We start from the raw sequence: 20741 nt of genomic DNA on the forward strand, positions 1-20741 counted from the left end.
CACACAGAATTGCGGGAAAAGCAGAGTAGGATAACAACAGATACCCGACCAGTTAGCTGGTAACATGGTATAAGCTTTTGTCCCACAGACCCAATGATGCCCTATTAAAGCTGGGAAAGGTTGACTGCACCTATTTGACATATAAGCCGCGTCTACACTAGCCGGCTATTTCGAAGTAGCCGTGCCAACTTCAAAATAGCACCCGCCGCGTCTACACGCACCGAGCGCTATTTCGAAGTTGAAATTGACGTAAGGCGGAGAGACGTCGAAGTCGCTATCCTCATCTGGAGATGGGAATAGCACCCTACTTTGACGTTTAACATCGAAGTAGGGCAAGTGTAGACGATCTGTGTCCCACAACATCGAAATAGCGGGGTCCTCCATGGTGGCCATCAGCTGAGGGTTTGACACATGCTCTCTCCAGCCCCTGAGCTCTATGGTTGTCACATGTAGCAGCCCCTTAAAGCTCCCCGCCCCCTTACTTCCTGTGCAGGAAGCTGAGAGCTCGTGCAGGCAGCAGCACAGCCACGTGCCCAACCTGCACGTCCCTCAGCAGCCCCAACCCACCACCCTGCACCCCATGGCATCCAGCCAGCACCCCAAGTGCCCACAGGGCACCCCCCCAAGGGGACCCAGGGCTCCCAGCCTGCCAGCCAGCAGGGGAAGAGGCAGTGAGGCCCCTCCTGGACACAGGCCAAGATCTGGGACCTGCTGGGGCTCTGAGGTGAGGAGGAGGTGCTCCAGTTAATGGGGAGCAAGAGGCGGAACGTAGCTGCGTTCGCTCAGCTGGCCGAGGGCCTGGCTGCCCGGGGTCACCCTGCCCGCACTCCTGACCACGTCAGGAGTAAGGTAAAGGAGCTGCAGCAGGGTTATGCCCGGGCCCAGGACACGGCTGGCTGATCTGGGGCCGCCCCCGCCGCTTGCCCCTTTTACAGGGAGCTTAGGGCCATCCTGGGCCCCCGGTACACCTCCTCCCCCGCCCCAGCCACCCTTGACACATCGGCCGACGAGCCCCAGCAGGCCCTGGAGACGGAGTCCACCCCAGAGACCAGCCCTGCACCCCAGGCCCCCCCCCAGGAGCCCACCCCTGGGACACCGGAGGAGGAGGAGGGGGCCTCCAGCAACGGAGGCTCCAGATGGACCTCCCCTCCCACAGCTCCAGCAGGGCGTCCGCCCGATGGGTATCCCCCCACCGTGGGAGCAGAGCATCAGGTATGTACCCCACTGGTGCACACCCCCGGGGTTAAGAGGGGGGGACAAGAGACATGACTAGGGCCCTCCACACACCCAGATGACCATGGCCCCAAGGACAGCAGTGGCATGTCCCTCAGAAGAGTCCATTAGCCCCTGACCCCCAGCAGGACAGCGCCATGCCCCATCCCTGGGGATGGGGGGAGCGGAACCTAGGGTCCCCCCGGGGGGGGGAACACCCATCAGCAGCAGCATCTCCGGGGGACGGGGATGGGGAACCAGCAGCAGAGGGGTGGGGGGACAAGGGCCACGGGTCAGGGCCCAGACTAACGGCTGTCTCCACTCTTCTTCCCCCCCCCCGCCCCGTGTTCCGCAGCTGCACCATTGGAGGGCCCGGAGAGCGCTGGCGTGCCATCTGTGGTCCTGGAGAGCCCACCGGGGCCATCCCACCAGGCCAGCCCCTCGGCAGAGCATGGAGCAGCGCCAGGAAGAGACCGACAGCGGCGGAGCCATCTGCGGGTGTCCACAGACCCCCAGCTGCTTGCCACACTCTGGTGTCAGCTGGAGGTGTCCGAGCGGTGCCTGCAGGTGGAGGAGTGGTGGCTCCATCTCCATGAGCGAGTGCTGGCCTGGTGCCAGGAGGCTTGGGGGGCCTTCATGCACACCTTCGATGCCATCGCGTGGCACTTGGCCCCCCCGCCGCTCCGCCCGCCGCTCCACCTGCCGTCCCTCCACCATTAGCCGTCCTGGGGCCTGCCACCGAGGGGGACCATGGGCCTCTGGACTCCGCCCGGCCCTATCTGCCAGTTCTCCTAGCCCCCACGCAGCCTCGACCGGGCCTCTGGCCGAGACGTGAGTCACACCCCCCAACACCAGGCACAGGACAATAGGGGTGTGTGGCCGAGGATGTTGACACCAAAGCCCCCTCCTTTGGACTTATTCCCCCCATCCTTGTAAATAGTTTTTGTTCTACCCCTGTTTTGTACCTGCCCCCCCCCCATGTACATAGTTCCCCCCTTCTTCTTCTGTTTTAAAAACACAAGGTTGCAGGGTTTTGTTTAAAAAAAAATCCATTTTATTGCACAGAAGTGGGGGGGGGGGTGCTCTCAGGTTCTCTGTGGTGTGGGCGTGGGGGCAGGGAGTGTTGTGGAGGATGTGGGGGTGCAGTGGGTGGCTCACCTGCAGCTGGCCCTGCCTGCGTTCACCCCGCAGCCTGGTCAAAACGGGCCCGCAGGGCCTCCCAGACCCGGATCCCCTCAGGGTCGACCTGGCGATTGGGGGCAGCGGGTGGCTGGACGTCGGCCCTGCCAGCCTCCACAGCCCAGCCCTGGAAGAAGGCCTCTCCCTTGCTCTCCACCAGGTTGTGGAGTGCACTGTACACGCCCACAACCTGGGGGATGTTGGTGGGGCCTGCATCCAGGCGCATGAGGAGACACCTCCAGCGCCCTTTGAGGTGGCCGAAAGTGCGCTTGACCACCTGGCGCGCATGGTTCAAGTGCGAGTTGAACCGCTCCTGGCTGGCTGTGACATGGCCTGTGTAAGGGTGCATGAGCCAGGGCCAGAGGGGGTACACCGCGTCTGTGACAACACAGAGGGGCATGGTGGTGTCCCCCACAGGGATCTCCCGCTGGGGGATGTAGGTCCCCGCCTCCAGCCGGTGGCACAGGCCCGAATTTCTGAACACCCGGGCGTCATGGGTGCTGCCAGGCCAGCCAACATAAATCTCCAAGAGGTGGCCCCAGCTGTCCACCAAGGCTCGGAAGACCGTGGAATGGTATCCCTTCCTATTGAGGAAGCGTCCTCTGCAGTGCTCCAGGGCACGGATGGGGATATGGGTCCCAGCCAGAGCCCCAAAGCAATTTGGGAAGCCCAGGCTGGCAAACCCCGCAATGGCAGCATCCGGGTCCCCAAGCCACACGAGCCTGTGGAGGAGCAGGGCATTGATTTGCGCGGACGACCTGCAAGGGAAGGACATGAGACCGCACTGGTGAGGGGTGTGCAGGGTGTGTCTGGCCCTCCCCCCAGGGTTCCCCCCCGGGTCCTCTTACCTCCATGAGGACAGCTCCGAGGGTGGCCTTGCCCATGCCGAACTGCTGCCCTACAGATCGGTAGCTGTCTGGAGTGGCCAGTGTAACCAACCAGGCTCGGGTTCCCCAGAAACAAGGCTGCACCCAGAAGGCGAGTGCTATATTTGGTTTATTGAAAGCACATGACACCCACAATGGGAGCCCCGGAGACGCCGCAGTCACCAGTGGGGGAAAACCCAAGGCGCTGGAGCTTTGCTTGGGGAGAGGCTCTGTAACAGGCCTTCTAACACTAGCTGCTAAAGCTGAACTTACTAACATAAGATTGCCTAAAATTGCCTATGCATTTTTTATTACTATTTTTTGTGGCCTACTGCCAGCCTGGAAGTTTTGGCAAGCGCGCCTTGTTTTGCAGTAGTTTTTATGGCAGTTATTTTGCAGCTTTTTACCTTGTACAGACTGGTTTGTTTAGATTGTCCTGAGGATTTACAGAGGGGTTGGACTGCACTTTTGACTGTTACAATGTTTTTTCGCACCCTACACTTCTTCCTGCGACCCCTTTGTGAATTTCGAGGCTAGTAGGAATTAAGTGAGGTGGTTGATGCTTTTTTGGCAACACAGCGTGCACCTGTGGAACAGCCTTGATAACAGCATATGAGAGCAGTAAAAGCAAAGTTTTGCAAAAGGGTATAGTTTTGCAAGAGAGCAGGAGTAGCACTGACGCCTATAAAGCATGTGTTTGAGCTGTTTCATGGCCATACTGTGGGGCAGACAAAAGGCAGACGCATTGATGGCAGTTTGTGCCAATGCTACCTATACATTGGAGCTGTTACTGATATGTGGGCCCCACTTTAAGGCCATTGCTACGGCAGTCCAGAGGTACCCGTGACCCACCCCATTAAGGGGATTAGGGTTCGTACAGTAACAGGGGCTACGCCCGTGACCCGCTTAGTGTTTTGCAAAGCCCACACCACTGCTAGGATTTGCTTTTTTTTTGGGGGGGGGGGGGGTGTACCCACCTTTGGCTCTGCGGAGGGTTTGTGACCAGATGCGGATGGGCTTTTTTTGCTGGGTTTTTACCTGCTGCCACAGACCCCAGGACGCCACATTGCCGACAGTTGTTACCTTTAGTTTAAACGGTTGGCCCTGCAGTGGTGCAGTGAGGTGGGCGTGTGCCACCACCGCCTCTTTGCAGAGATTAAAGGCTTGTTGGTGCTTCTTTGTTTAGTTCTACTGGGTGGCCTTGCACACAAGTTTCTGTTACGATGGTGTTTAGGGCAGGTTGAACGGTTGGTTTATCTTGTTTTGAGATTATAATGTTGTTGATGTAGTGGTAGCAGGCCGTCTGGTCAGGGAGGTCCAGACACTCCAGATTGGCCTGCACTAGCTGATGGCAGATTGTTGGGGAGTGCTTAAAGCCTTGTGGTAACACGGTAAATATGTACTGCTTTGTTAGCCACATGAAGGCAAACTGCTCTTGACTTTTGGGATGAATGTTAATAGAGAAGAACGCATTGGCCAGGTTTATGACGGCATCCCACGGCAAGGCTGCCACAGTGATGTGCTCCAGGATGGTAACCATGTTTGGAACTACGGCTGTTAGCTTTGGGGGTTGCCTTATTGAGTTTTTGATAGTTCACTGTTATGCGCCACGATCCATCTGGCTTTTTTTACTGGCCAGATGGGGCTGTTGAAAGCGCTTAGCATGGGGTGAATAATTTTCACCTGTAGCAATGCAGCAATAATGTTACTAATTTTGTGCTCTTCATCAGGAATATGGTACTGCTTGACTGACACCGGGGTCTGGGGGACCGGCAGGTGCACAGGGTCCCATTTGGGATGTTCCCGCAGTAGGGGCTTCACAGTTCTGATTGCCCAAATGTATCGGGGATGCCCAAAGGCAAACAGCCCACAGTGCGTATCCACACACTGGCCACGCAAGATGTTCATTTCAATGATGTATTCACCTAAAGGTGCAGCCAGCACAGTCACCCGAAAGGGAGGGGCTTTCCCCAGTGTTAGGGTAACCTTCACTGAATAGGCGGTGGTCTCCGCTCCTCTGAGGCCCTGCACGACCATCATGTGACCCGCAGTCTGGGTAGAATGCAGAATGGTTACCTTGGCTCCAGTGTCTAACAGAGCTAGCACATGCTGTTCCCCTCCCCGGGGCCACTTGATGGTTACCAGGGAGAATGGGTGCCGGTCCCCGGCTACCTGTTGCACCACCACATCCCGTACTGCAGGGGACCCGCCTCCCCATCACTTCCTAGGGGGAAGGGTCCAGTTGACCGGGACGTTGGGCTCGGTCCTCCCCCCAGCTCCTGTACCTTTCTGTGGTGTCTGAGTCTCACCCGCCTTTTTGGAGGCACCCACATCCTTACTCCACTGGGTAGGCAGCAGTTGTAACCAACGCTTGTACAAGTTTGGTGTTGGCAAACCTTTGATCTCCTCACGGGGGACTCCTGCCTTTAGCAAGTTCATTCATCTGGTTCTTCGGGTTACCCAAGTGTGCCCTTCCTTCTGTCCAGGGGCTCCCGCCCAACCACCTTTTTCTTTTGTGGCATGGACCGCTTTTGTGCCTATGACAGCCTTTAACTTCATCAACGTTCCAACCAAGTTACCTACATTTCCGCCTGCTGCCATGATCACGGCCATAAGGGAGGCCTTTAGCTTGAGTGGGGAAAGGTATAACAGAGTGGCCTTGATGGGTTTATGGACCTCTATATTGTTCAGTCCTATGTTGATGAAAGCCACAGCCCACGCCATGCCCAGCTGCCGCACCACACTCACCCCTTCTGGGATTGTACGCCAGGGCCTTACCAGAGCTTCCAGTTCCCCAGGGGAGGGGTAGACCTGGTCCACCGCCGCTGTTAACCAGCAGTACAGGGATGGCGCTTCCATGGCATTTCCCTGTGCATCAGTAAGACCTTGCATAGTTTGCAGCGCCTGTCTGACCTGTGAATCCTGGGACAACACGCCCATCTGGTGGAGTTCCGCAAGCAGCAGCAACACAGTGTTCCACACATGCACTAGCCAGGCCAACAGGCCTTCCCCTGGCTCCCGCTTAAAACTCTTCACCATTTCCTGCAACTCACTTGTCTTAAACGTTTGCCAGACCTCATTGCAGTGACCTCCTTCTGCCCTCAACTCCCAAACGGGGCGCGCCTGTTTCGGGTCGGTTTGCACAGCCTCCCTGTTTACCTCCTCCTCAGACGAGGAAGAGCTCCAAATGTTACCTTCCCAGGTTTTAGGGTCCCAAGTGTCTAGCGCAAGGACCACACACACATGGGCCGTTGACACCTGTTCTTTCCCTAGTTTCACGCGCCGCCGATTTGCCACTTTTGCCGCCAACGCCTCACAACGATGGGTTAACTCTTGCGTCCTTTTGGACTGCGAGGTAACCACCTCCTGCACTACCACCTGCGCATCCGCCAAATTGCAACATTCCTGCTCCTTTTCCCGCAAGCGCCTTCTGCAAGCAGAGAAGCTCCTCATCCAGGGCCAGGAGGGCAGTTAGGAGAAGCCATGCTACCTCTCCCACTGCCCTTTTTTCCATCCCTGGCTGGCGGCTCAGCCGCAGCCGACGCAACGCCCCTTTTACCTGTACTGGCGTCACGCCTGCCACCTCCCGCACCTCTGGCCAGTCTGCCGGGGCTGCCCAACAGGCCACCATCTGCGCTACCAGACCCCATCGCTCCATCAAGGGCCATCCTGGTATGCACTGCAGGGACAGCGCTGGCTTCCCTGCCTCCCCCTGCTTTCAACCAAACGGGCATCGTACCTGGAGAACCCTGCTCGCTGCACCAGTTGTAACCAACCAGGCTTGAGTTCCCCAGAGACGAGGCTGCACCCAGAAGGCAAGTGCTATATTTGGTTTATTGAAAGCGCGTGACACCCACGACGGGAGCCCCGGAGATGCCGCAGTCACCAGTGGGGGAAAACCCGATGCATCGGAGCTTCGCTCGGGGACAGGCTCTGTAACAGGCCTTCTAACACTAGCTGATGAAGCTGAACTTATTAACATAAGATTGCCTAAAATTGCCTATGCATTTTTATTACTATTTTTTGTGGCCTACTGCCAGCATAGCCTTGAAGTTTTGGCAAGTGCGCCTTGTTTTGCAGTAGTTTTTATGGCAGTTATTTTGCAGCTTTTTACCTTGCACAGACTGGTTTGTTTAGATTCTCCTGAGGATTCACAGAGAGGTCAGACTGCACTCTTGACCATTACAATGTTTCCTCACACCCTACAGCCAGCTTCCAGACAGTGATGCCGACCCGTTTCTCTACAGTGAGGGCATGTCGCATTGGGGTGTCCTGGTGCCGTAAGGCAGGGGTGAGCCACTGGCAGAGCTCCAGGAATGTCTGCCAGCTCATTCGGAAGTTCTGGAGCCAGCGGTCATTGTCCCACTCGCCCAGCACCAGCCGCTCCCACCAGTCCATGCTCATGGGGTATCTCCACAGCCGGCAGCGTGTGCAGCGGGAGGGGCTGGGAGGGCAGCAAGGTCTGGGGCTGCTTCCTCATCCCCCGAGGACAGCTCATCTTCCTCAAATAAAAGATCGTCAGCTGCCTCATGCATGGCACTGAGCAGGGCAACCACTGCTCCTCCAGGGCTGGGGGTGTGGGTCTCTGGCTGCTGCTGCTGCTGCTGGGGGCCCATGCTGCTTCCACGGGGTGTGCGTGCCTGTGGCACTGCAGATCGCGTGCTGTGCAGGCTGAGTGTGTCTGGGAGGGGCCCTTTAAGGGAGCGGCTAGCTGTTGCCCCGGAAGTGCTAGTCCGCCCTGTGACCCTGTCTGCAGCTGTTCCTGGCACCCTTATTTTGATTTGGGTCGCTTTGGTGTGTAGACGCTCCCCTGCAGCGCCTACTTCGATGTAGTGCTGTCCAACGTCAATGTTGAACTTCGACGGTACCAGCCCTGGAGGATGTGTAGACGCTATTCGTCGAAATAGCTTATTTCGATTTTGCTACATCAAAATAAGCTATTTCGATGTAGCATCCCAGTGTAGACGTAGCTATAGGCATCTATAAAAGAGGAGTAATATCACTCGAAGGGCACAGGATAATCTTCCTTGCAGGGAGCGGTAACATTTGCATGGCATTGAAAGATTGTATTGTTTTTCTCAGGGAGGCTGTAGAGGGAGCAAGAGATTGATTTTCCTGTTTGATGCCAGGTTGAGAAAAAATTCATATCCCCATACCCGGTTCACCATTCTCCAATCTTATTTGAATAGTCCCATACACAATATATTGGAGACAGCTGCTCCTCCCTAAATTCAGCCCTGTCCCATTACATACCCAGCACCAGTGGCCCTTTCCCTCCACCACACTTATCCATTTAGAAGCATTTGTTCTCACCAATCCCCAAGTGTCATTTCTTTTCCACGTCTTTGCAAGTGGATGAGGTCCTCCAGTGAGGTCTGAGGAATTAAGAGGAATTGCCATGACGGGGATGCTAGCTCGTGAGTGAGCTGGGCTGTGGCTGCAGACCCAGCAATTAGAGATATTGAGAGTCTGAGCTATCCACACTTGCTGCTGAATAAAAGAATTGCCATTGTCATGTCGGATTCCCCAGATCTTAAGACACCCAGGCTACGTCTACACGTGCACCCAACTTCGAAATAGCTTATTTCGATGTTGCGACATCGAAATAGGCTATTTCGACGAATAACGTCTACACGTCCTCCAGGGCTGGCAACGTCGATGTTCAACTTCGACGTTGCTCAGCCCAACATCGAAATAGGCACAGCGAGGGAACGTCTACACGCCAAAGTAGCACACATCGAAATAAGGGAGCCAGGCACAGCTGCAGACAGGGTCACGGGGCGGACTCAACAGCAAGTCGCTCCCTTAAAGGGCCCCTCCCAGACACACTTTCATTAAACAGTGCAAGATACACAGAGCCAACAACTAGTTGCAGACCCTGTATACGCAGCACGGACCCCCAGCTGCAGCAGCAGCAGCCAGAAGCCCTGGGCTAAGGGCTGCTGCCCACGGTGACCACAGAGCCCAGCAAGGGCTGGAGAGAGAGTATCTCTCAACCCCCCAGCTGATGGCCGCCATGGAGGACCCCGCTATTTCGATGTTGCGGGACGCGGATCGTCTACACGTCCCTACTTCGATGTTGAACGTCGAAGTAGGGCGCTATTCCCATCCCCTCATGGGGTTAGCGACTTCGACGTCTCGCCGCCTAACGTCGATTTCAACTTCGAAATAGCGCCCGACGCGTGTAGACGTGACGGGTGCTATTTCGAAGTTAGTGCCGCTACTTCGAAGTAGCGTGCACGTGTAGACGCAGCTCCATAGCCGAGGATTAGGTTCCACCAGGGCCACATGTTGGAGGCAAGACCCTTTCTGGTTCTGACAACCTCTCTCGAGGGAACTGAGGTCACAGTTTTATGTCCACCTGGCAACAGGCACTAGGCTCACTACTGCTTCTTCTCGGGTCCTGCTATCTGCTTACCGTCTGCTTCTGGCAACCCTTACGAGGGTGTAGGTTGTAAGGTACTGTTGGAATGTGCTGCCTAGAGAGGTGGTGGATTCTCCATCCCTTGCAGTTTTTAAGTCCCGGCTGGACAAGGTCCTGGCTGGGATGACTTAGTAGGGGTTGATCTTGCTTGAAGCAGGGGGCTGGACTAGATGACCTCCTGAGGTCCCTTCCAGCCCTATGATTCTGTGATTCTGTTCCGCTGCATCTTCTTCTGGAGCCAAAGTTGGCTCTGCGGGGTCCTGAGGTGGTGCTTGGCCCGCTGGTGATGGTGCTTTCTTACACTGTGAAGCGTGAATCCATGCTGCAATGCCAGATAGCTTTACAGCTGTCTGGGTCATGAGCAGTACCTGGTATCGACCCTTCCACTGGGGTTCCAAGGCATGCTGAAGTGGCTACAGCATGCAGGCAGGGGGTTAAATCCTGGGCAACAGGATCCAAAGTGGCAGAGAAATAAGCTACTGGGCGATTTTTGTCACCATGCTCTTGGGTAAGGACTCTAAGTGCACAAGCAGACTGTTCATGACAGAAAAGGGTGAAAGGCTTGCAATAGTCAGATAATCCTAAGGCAGGGGCAGAAGCTAAGCTCTGTTTAAGAGAAGTAAAGGCAGTGTTTGCTTCTGGGGACCACAGCATGGGGTCAGGCACAGAGAACCGAGTAAGCTCCGGGAGCTGTTTAGCAAGAGAAGCATATTGGGGAATCCATTGCCTGCAGAAACCTGTCGTGCCTAAAAACTTTCTGTAGCCAGACAAAGTCTCCCCCTTACAAGCCAGCTTGCTCGTTGCCCACCCCCACTGAGGAGCACACAGGGCACGGAAACGGCTGCTGACAGCACAGTCTTTGATGCCCTCATTGAGGCCCAGATATGCTGGCTTATCGTGACCCTGAGAAGCAGAAAGTACAGCTAGAAGGCTAACAGGCCAGACTGTCAACATGAGGGGGGGGGACCCCTCAGAAATCACCCCAGCTGGCATTGATCAATATGATGCACACACACACAATCACCCAGAAGGGGACGTGCCCCACCCGCACAAAAGAATGTCCTGTACTCCTAAATTGCTTATCTCTTGTTTTACAAGTGCAAACTAAGTAGAAATGCCCTTGTAACAAACTGGAGTCACAAAGACAGACCAGTATGATCTGGCACCATAGATAAGAAAGAGAATACATAACCCAAAAGGGGTATAAAAGGTGGGTCCAGCAGAACTCTAACTTTGAGTGCATTCAACCAACTACCTGCTGGTCGGGTCAGGTGATTGCCTCCCGAGGTTCACTACTGGGGACGCCCAACCTCGTATTCGTCTTTCCGCGGAATTGAGTGACCGATCCGGCTTGGCTACGCTGGTATCGAGAGACGCAGAGAGGGTAAGATACACCCATGCTAGGTCTCTGACTTTTTTTTGTGCACAGCTAAAGAATTAGAGCTCTGTAACTAGACGTCATTGTGCCAAGATACCATTGTGTTAGATGATAACTGATATCTTTGTATTGGATTGTAACGTAACTTGTTAACACCTGTACTTTGCTAGCATATAAGAAGTAAACAATAGCCTTTTGTAACCACACGCTTATAACTGTAAGTTAATAAACTTGTAACTAGTTAAGATCCAAGCCTAACTATTTTGTTAACCCTTTTGTCACTGCAACACAGCCGGCACAACAAAAGAACTTTAACCGTTTGGTTACTACAGCCTGGCCGTGGGTGAGTGTGCTAGGAGCTGCCTGCTCTAACAGTAAAAAACTGGGTTGTTTAGGACCCAGGGGAGTACCTCACCGCACATTACCCGGCCACCGGCTAACAGAATTGGTGCAGCGAGCAGGGTTGTGACACAGGCTGTACCACAGTGACAAAAATGAAACCAGTCATGATAAACAACATGGATTTCCCCAACATAGAGAAGGAATTCACCCAGGAAGGATGGGGTGACCCTAAGCGGGACGAGGAAATGTTGGAAAAGAACTGGGGACAATCAGAGGAATCACGGTTGCAGCTCTGTAAGCAGAGAACTGCTTGTAAACTAAAAGAGAAAAAGGAATATTGGAGTAGTTTTGTATCTGGCTGTGAGATACAGCTCCTTGGACAAAAGCCCAGATTATAAGACCTTGAAGAAACTGCCCAACTCTGAAAGCTTTAGTTCAAGTTGTTAACTCTTTGTGGTACAAAGTGTAGTTATGTAAACATTTATGTTGTGGTGTATGTGTATGTGTCATGGAGTTTTGTTCACATTAATTGTTTTGCTAACACGTGTTTGTGTCATGTCATGGAGTTTTGTTCAATGTTGTCTGTCTGTCTGTCTGTCTGTTTGTCCTGCTGGTGCATCCATAAGGAGGGGACGCCTTCCGATATGGACACCTTTCAATATAGGTACAAAGGATCTAAATCCCTTTTGTAATACTTAAAATGGTAATATCCAATAAAATGTCACTTTGGAAAATAAGCATGTGATTTGAAGTTAAGAGTAAGTGAGTAAGTCCTTAACTCTAAAGGGTCTGGAGAAAATTCAGAGTGAGTAACTTGCAGAGTTTAGAAAGAACTAAGCATATTTGTAAATGGAGTATTCCAATATGTAACCTGCCACCCCAAAGGGGGGTAGAAAAGTATTCTTTTGTCTTTCACATACAGAGAAAAGCTGGTCGTTACTGAAGAACAACCTAAACATCATGAATCTCCTTTTAAAATGAAGAATGTGGTTTTGTATTTTATGTTTGTGCTCATCTTATTAATAGCATTATCAAATTGTCTATGTTGGTAAGTTAAAGTACACATGGGCTCATGAAAACAAAATGATTTGTATAATGCTGCCTTATTAAATGCCTTGGCTGACACAGCAGCTAAAGCTGCCGACCTTTCCCCTCTTGGGCCATTTCACGGTTTCCCATTTTTACAGATTCCCAGTCTCCTATTGCAACCCTTATTGATACTGTACTATTCCAAGATCAGGCCCTAAATTCAGAAGAAACTATCTGGAGACTGGACGAATGCCTTTTGCACCCTGAACACCTTTGGCGCTCCCCGGACGGCCGCCTGGTTGCACCCAAGTTCCTTCTCCCTTATCTTGCTTGCATGCACCACAGCCTGACTCATGTAAGCGAAGCAGGGGGATAATTACTGCTGTTCAAGCAAATTGGTTTGCTTCCAAATTCTCCTAAGTAGCCCAAACTACTGTCTGGCTTGCCCTGTCTGCCAAGCCCATGACGTGGGCAAACCTGTAAAGACAGTTCTGGCAACCAGATCTCTGCCTTTAGGACTGTTCCTGAAGTTACAAATGAACTTCATTCAGCTACCCAAATGTAAATCTTTTAAAAATGTGCTGGTTATTGTTTGTTTGTTCTCAGGATGGGTACAGGAATGTCCATGCCGGAAAGCAGATACCGCACAGAACTCCACCTTAATTAAGGAATCCCTATGGAAGGTGGGAATGCCTAGTGAGTACAACCATGCCACCGAGCAACCCCTAAGTATAGGACATGCGTCAGCCCAGCAAAAGAATAACACCCCAGCTGCACAGCTAAATAACCTGGCAGATGCACCAGCCCAGATCTCTGCCACCCAAGTAGATTGGGAACGTTTGTATCTATGGCTGCATGAGACTCTGGGGCACACAGGGAGTGATGAGCTGGTGCGGCAAGCACATGTCAGGGGGTGGCCTATCACCCACCGACAGGCCAGAGACCTGTTGCAAGCCTGTACTATCTGTGCTAAAACCTGAAAACACACAGCTGAAGGACAGCGATTTGCCACACTAAGAGATGGGAAAACACTATGGGCAACCTGGCAGGTTGATTACATTGGCCCACTTCCTACTACCAGGCAAAGGTATAAGTACCTCCTGACTGGAATGGAAGTTGTTCAGGAATTGGTTTTGCATACCCTGCCCCATTGGCAACAGGACTTTCCACCATTATGGGACTAAACCGCTTAACAGCAATTGTCCCTGTACCCCAAGAAATCCAGTCTGACAACAGCTCACACTTTAAAAACAAAGTAGTACAAGAGTGGGCTACTAAGCATGGAATTCAATGGACTTACCACCGCCCTTGCCGACCCCTGTCCAACGGCATAGTCGAGCACTGGAATGGGCTGTTAAAAAACCACCTGAAGCCCACGGATGGCACTTGGGGAAACAGGCTGGATGAGGTTGTACAGAGACTAAACAATGAGCAAACCCCTACGGGCAGTCCAATCAACAGAGGATTCTTCCCTGCAGGGAAAAATTCCTCAAACTTCAGCTGCACCACTCAAGGACTCCAAATCTAATTCTGGAGATACTGTTGTAATTAAACACCCTAGCCTGGGAACACAGACTCATGTACTGCACTCATACAAAGGTGGGGGTGTAGACGGCTTTAGACCCTAAAAGGGAACCAATAACCATTACCGAGGCTTGGATCACATCCAAGACCGGCTGACCTTGTGTTTTCTCTCCAGAAAAGAAGGAACCACCTGAAATACACACCTCCCTGGGAGGAAGCAAGGCAATGGCCACCTGTAACATCAGTACACACCAAAGAACTTTAATGTATATAATATATGCATGCTGCTAGATGCCATATTAATACTAATAGACGCTTAGTAATTGCTATAGGCCTAGTTGTGTTGTAGCTACCTTCAACCCAGATGACAGCATGGCACCTCAACTCCTCGTCATCTTCCTGACAACCTCGCTGACCTCTGCTACACCTAAGCATCCCCTCAGGAATGCCATCCAGTCCATCGTCTCCACCGCTGGTGCCATGGATTGCTGGATGTGTACCCTGCTGAACTCCTCTACCACATTGGGAATTAAGTTTGTCCCTCTGAACCTGAATGATTGGCGGGAAGTTCTGGTTCTGGTTTTGTTATTGTACCCTGTAACGGGATGAGGCTTGCTGGGATTTGAGTCCCTGACAACCTTGTTGTCCCGGGTGCTGGGAGGGTGGAACTGAATGTCTTGCTTGTAATTCCTCGGAGTGGAAGCCATCGCGTGCGAGGAAGCTCCAAGGTTAAGCTGGGCCCTTTTGTCCCGTCCTCCCAGCCAAGCTGGTGTGCGTAGAAGTAACTGGTTTGAACTTTCTGGATTAGACCATAATTCTCATCTGCCTTCCTGTCTAATTGTTCTCTGTCTGAGTGTCAGCAAGGGATGGGTGGGTCTCAAAGTATGTAGTACTGGCCCAACAAGGAGGAGTTTGTGCTGTAATTAACCAATCTTGCCACTTTTAGGTAAACACTCAGAACAGATTAAACAGGATGTATCTGCCATCAAAGATGCAGTTAAAATCTTACATGCTGTAACTATCTCATGGTTAAAATGGTTAGCTCAACAGTTAGAATTTTCTCTTACTCCATTCTTGCATTCTATTGTAACCACTATTTTGATTGTTCTTGTCATAGTAGTTGTGTTTTGCATAACACTGTGCATCGTCAGGAGACTAATTGATGTGGCTATCTCCTCCACGCAAATCCGATACATGGAGCTGACAAGTGATCCTAGCCAGTTCCGCGATTCCCCACATACTGATCGGATCATTGGGCACTTTTAGACTTCCCCCAAGGAGGGCAAAAGGTGCTGGCATCACCACCACCTTGCGTTCTGGGATGTAGTGTGGTGCATCAGGGGGTGGAATGTAGCCAGACAAAGTCTCCCCCTTACAAGCCAGCTTGCTCGTTGCCCACCCCCCCTGAGGAGCACACAGGGCATGGAAACGGCTGCTGACAGCACAGTCTTTGATGCCCTCATTGAGGCCCGGATATGCTGGCTTATCGTGACCCTGAGAAGCAGAAAGTACAGCTAGAAGGCTAACAGGCCAGACTGTCAACATGAGGGGGGGGGGACCCTCAGAAATCACCCCAGCTGGCATTGATCAATATGATGCACACACACAATCACCCAGAAGGGGACGTGCCCCTCCCGCACAAAAGAATGTCCTGTACTCCTAAATTGCTTATCTCTTGTCTTACAAGTGCAAACTAAGTAGAAATGCCCTTGTAACAAACTGGAGTCACAGAGACAGACCAGTATGATCTGGCACCATAGATAAGAAAGAGAATACATAACCCAAAAGGGGTATAAAAGGTGGGTCCAGCAGAACTCTAACTTTGAGTGCATTCAACCAACTACCTGCTGGTCGGGTCAGGTGATTGCCTCCCGAGGTCCACTACTGGGGACGCCCAACCTCGTATTCGTCTTTCCGCGGAATTGAGTGACCGATCCGGCTTGGCTACGCTGGTATCGAGAGACGCAGAGAGGGTAAGATACACCCATGCTAGGTCTCTGACTTTTTTTTGTGCACAGCTAAAGAATTAGAGCTCTGTAACTAGACGTCATTGTGCCAAGATATCATTGTGTTAGATGATAACTGATATCTTTGTATTGGATTGTAACGTAACTTGTTAACACCTGTACTTTGCTAGCATATAAGAAGTAAACAATAGCCTTTTGTAACCACACGCTTATAACTGTAGCTTAATAAACTTGTAACTAGTTAAGATCCAAGCCTAACTATTTTGTTAACCCTTTTGTCACTGCAACACAGCCGGCACAACAAAAGAACTTTAACCGTTTGGTTACTACAGCCTGGCCGTGGGTGAGTGTGCTAGGAGCTGCCTGCTCTAACAGTAAAAAACTGGGTTGTTTAGGACCCAGGGGAGTACCTCACCGCACATTACCCGGCCACCGGCTAACACTGGCGTAGAGAGCGAGGTTGGGGAAAGCTAAGGATGGCTTGAACCCAGGTGGGAGAAAGTGTACGGGAGCCCTGGGAAAGAAGAAAGCCAAGGTATGTGACGGAGGTTTGGCAGAGCTGCAATTTAGAGCGGGAAGCCTTATGGCCCTTGTTTGCTAAAACAGTAAGGAGCACCAATGAATCAGTTTCTGAGGCAGACAATGAAGAGGAACAGAGGAGTAAGTCATCTGCATTTTGGATCAATGTAGATCCCGACGGGAAAGCCAGGTCAGCAAGATTCCTGGCTAGGGCTTGGGAGAAGTAGGATGGGCTCTCTGCATACCCCTGGGGAAGTGTAGTCCACATGTATTGCTGACCCTTCTAAGAAAAGGCAAAAAGATACTGGGCCTCAGAGTGAACTGGGACAGAGAAGAAAGCAGAACACAAATCCACAACAGTAAAATGGGTTACACCTGGCGGAATAGAAGCCAGTATTGTGGCTGGATTAGGGACTACTGGAAAAGTGGGTATGACAATGTGATTAATAGCTCAGAGATCCTGAACAAACCGCCACGATTTACCGTCAGCCTTTCGAACTGGAAGGATAGGGGTGTTACAGGGGCTGGAACAGGGAACAATAATGCCTTGTTCTTTTACTGCAGTTACAACTGGAGCAATACCAGCCTCTGCTTCAGGATTTAAAAGGTACTGAGACAGGCGAGGCAGAGGTTTGGAATTGTCTACAGTAACGCAAACAGGGTCAGTGTTTAATCGGCCCACTTCAGATGGGTGCGATGGCCATAAAGAGGATGGAACCTGTGAAATTAGGCATTCGAGGGACGGGGTAAGGGGCAACAAGGAACCGGGGTGGAAAGGGAAGTTTCGAACAGCAGGGAGGCTGCAGAATCACACGAGGAATACTGAGGAATTTGTACATTGACCCCATTTGGGGAACAGTAAATAGTACAGCCAAGTTTACATAGCCAATCCTGACCCAGAAGGTTTACAGGAGTGGAATCAGAGAGAAGAAATGCATGGTCCTCAGAAAGGGGGCCAACCTGAACTGATAAAGGTTTTGAAAGGGGAAAAGAGGTAGGGATTCCCGTAATACCCACAGCAAACACAGTTTTTCCAGATTGGGGAACCGCAGGTAGGTCAGTGGTACGGACTGTAGAAAAAGAAGCTCCAGTATCAACAAGGAAAGGGAGAGACAGATCATTAATAGTCAGGACACATTCCCCAGTAGAGGATAGAGGTTATAAGGGAACTAAAATGTCCTGAGGTTCCCCAGCATCCCGTCATTGTTGCAGTGCAAAGTAGGGTTGAGGATTAGCTGGCGGGACCAGCAGAGAGTTTAGCTGGTTTCCTGCATGGTTACTAGGTCGGCTTGGACACTTGTTTTTCCAGTGTCTGGGCGCTTACAGTAATTACAAACCCCTGAAAGTCCAGCCCCCTGGCCCCTCCCACGACCACGTCCCTGTCACCGGTGCTGCCTGCTCTGCCCTGAGATGTGCTGCATTTGCAAAGCCATTAACCTTTGGGAGGACTGTTCCTCCTTTCCCTTTAAAGTGCGGTAGCAATGCTCTGCTACGGCCTGCAATTTGTCCATGGTCTTGGTCTCCCACCCAACACTTATTCGTTTTAACATACTGCCTAGAGCAGAGCGAAGGCTGTCAACAAATGCATGTGCCAGGGCTCCCTGTCCATTTACATCAGGCTCTTGTATTCCCGAATGTTGTAGGAAAATATCAGTTAGCCTGGTCCGATAGTCTCCCAGGCTCTCTCCTTGCCCTTGCTTACAGCAGTGTATGGCTGTCCAGTTTGGTTTAGGGGAACCACACTTTAGGAATGGCTTCATACAGGTGGCTCCAAAGAGCCCTACACCTGTCTCTTTATGCAGTATCTGGGCCAGTACTTTTCATGGTTGAATGACGAGCCTCAGCTGGCCAGTCTGCGGCAGTCAACCATTTTTCATACTGACTGATAGAGGCTAACAGTTTACACAGTTGGAGGAGGTCTGTCCCGGAGGGTTCATAGGTTTCACAGATTAACAGAAACTCCTCAGCAAATTTGATAGGATTTTCCTGCGGCTTAGGAAAACCTTTAACTATAGACAAAAGTTCCGTACGGGTCCAGGGTTTATAATTCCATACGGGCTCACTTCCTTCCATCTTAAGGACCTGTAAAGGTGCCACAACATTTTTATCAGAGTCCTTTTTCAACCTCCCATCAGATTCTCTTGTCCAGGTAGTGAGATCAGGAGAATTTTTGCGGTCTGATTTGGGTTGTCTTCGCATAACATTTTGCAGGGCTGCGAGGCCAATGAGGATATCTTCCTCATTCTCATCACTGCGCTCATCATCGGTAGTTACCGAGGGCTGTTCTTTCCCTTTTCCTTTACTAGAGCAGGAGTACGATGGGGGTCAGGTTTGAGCTGGATCATTACACAGAACTGGGCAAAGGGGAGCGCTCGGACTGGTGGTGGGAGAGACTGCATCCAATTGTGCTTTTAACTTAGCATTAGAATTTCTAAGAGAGGTGAGCTTTGATTCAGTCCATCTATGATTTGCCTCTTTCCACCACTGCATGGAGCAGTCTACCTCTCCTTTAGCCAATTTAGTTTTTGGGAGGATGAGTTTGTCTTTTAAGGCATTCATTTGGTCCTTGTCCCAAGAACCTAACAGTGGCCACTGCAATTTGGGGTCCTCCAGGGTCAGTTTAGACCATTTCTCAAGAAATCTACAAGAGTCTGGACCCTTCCTAAAATACATAAAATGAGCCGGCATCCCCTTTGGGAACTGTTCTACCTTAGATGTCTGGTTACCCATACAGGAGGCCTTCACACACCACTCACACAAAAAGGAAATTCAGGCTTGTCAGAATGGTACCCAGTGCAACACACAGAAAGGAACCCACAGGCTACTGCCTCAATTGCCCTTGCTTTCACACCAGGGGTTATACCCAAGGTGTGGTGCAGCTGCAATAGTGCAGATTTCACTTATCCGGACCGCGGGGATGGGAACCCCTTGGTCAGCCAGTCCCCGGATGGAGACGGCACTCAGACTCAAGCACACAACAGGGAGGATGGATAGACACAGAGACAGGACAGTCCTCAGACCGGGCAAAACCCAGAAAGAATAATTACCTGATCAGGACCAGATTCCAGAAGTTAGAGCCCAGGACCCCAACCAGAACAAAGTGGGAACCAACAGGTTCAACGGTGTAGACCGTGCTGCGGCTGCATGCCTTTCCGTCTCGCAGAGGACCGCTCAGACTAAAGGTCCAGGTGCCGGCTGCCACGGTCGTCCTGCAAAGCAGTCAGGGATCACACAGCCTCAGTGAAGATGTTTGCCATCTCGGTGGAACCTCCAATTTGTCAAAGTTAGACTCGAAACACAATTTGTCAGACCACTCTGTTTATTAGCAAAGCCGCTCTGCGAATACATTCAGAAAAAGGTGAACCTCCCACCTAGGGCTCAGGTCTCTCCATTTATACAGACAAAAGAAGGCAAGTTAATAAACAAAGAAAAATCAAACACACACACACCCCACATACCTCCTGAGACCAGGCACGTAGCTTCATTTCCATATCACCTTCAGCAGTCATCTGTTTATGACTCTCTGGCTGCCTTAATTAATTACCGTCTAGCACCTACTGCTCTGATTCCTGCTTTCCCAGGCACACCTGGGTCCATCCAAACCAACACAGCATCAACATAACTTCCCCTTCTTGAGCTCAGAAGCAATATTGTATCACAGTCAAAACAAAAAGCAGTCAAGTAGCACTTTAAAGACTAGCAAAATAGTTTATTAGGTATTTTTACAATGTAACTCTTATAGGCTACATCTACACTAGCCCCATACTTCGAAATGGCCACGCAAATGGCCATTTCGAAGTTTACTAATGAAGCGCTGAAATGCATATTCAGCGCTTCATTAGCATGAGGGCAGCCGTGGCACTTCGAAATTGACGTGCCTCGCCGCCGCGCGGCTCGTCCCGATGGGGCTCCCTTTCAAAAGGACCCTGCCTACTTCGAAGTCCCCTTATTCCCATGAGCTCATGAGTAGGCGGGGTCCTTTCGAAAGCGAGCCGCGCGGCGGCGAGGCGCGTCAATTTCGAAGTGCCGCGGCAGCCCGCATGCTAATGAAGCGCTGAATATGCATTTCAGCACTTCATTAGTAAACTTTGAAATGGCCATTTGGAAGTTTGGGGCTAGTGTAGACACGGCCATACTTCCACAAAGTGCAAGCAGATATGTGTTTCCATACAGCTCAACTTAAGGTCATATATATAGGAACAAAAGAAGGACCATTCTGACAGGATGGGAAACTTACTGGCAGTGTGGGGCTCAGGCAGCTCAGGGTAGAGGGTGGGTGGCTGGCCCCAGCAGGGTGGGGC

General features: G+C 51.6%; 1 long non-coding RNA gene across 1 annotated transcript; it reads left to right on the plus strand.

Annotated features, from left to right (window-relative positions):
* Positions 1–10929: 10929 nt before the first annotated feature.
* LOC142006074 (uncharacterized) lies at positions 10930–16146 on the plus strand. The gene is made up of 3 exons (XR_012643220.1): positions 10930–11065; positions 13037–13126; positions 14130–16146. It is a non-coding gene; the product is annotated as an uncharacterized LOC142006074 (long non-coding RNA).
* The last annotated feature ends 4595 nt before the right edge of the window (positions 16147–20741 follow it).

This window comes from Carettochelys insculpta, unplaced genomic scaffold (assembly GCF_033958435.1).
Source record: "Carettochelys insculpta isolate YL-2023 unplaced genomic scaffold, ASM3395843v1 scaffold_0039, whole genome shotgun sequence".
NCBI lineage: Eukaryota > Metazoa > Chordata > Testudines > Carettochelyidae > Carettochelys > Carettochelys insculpta.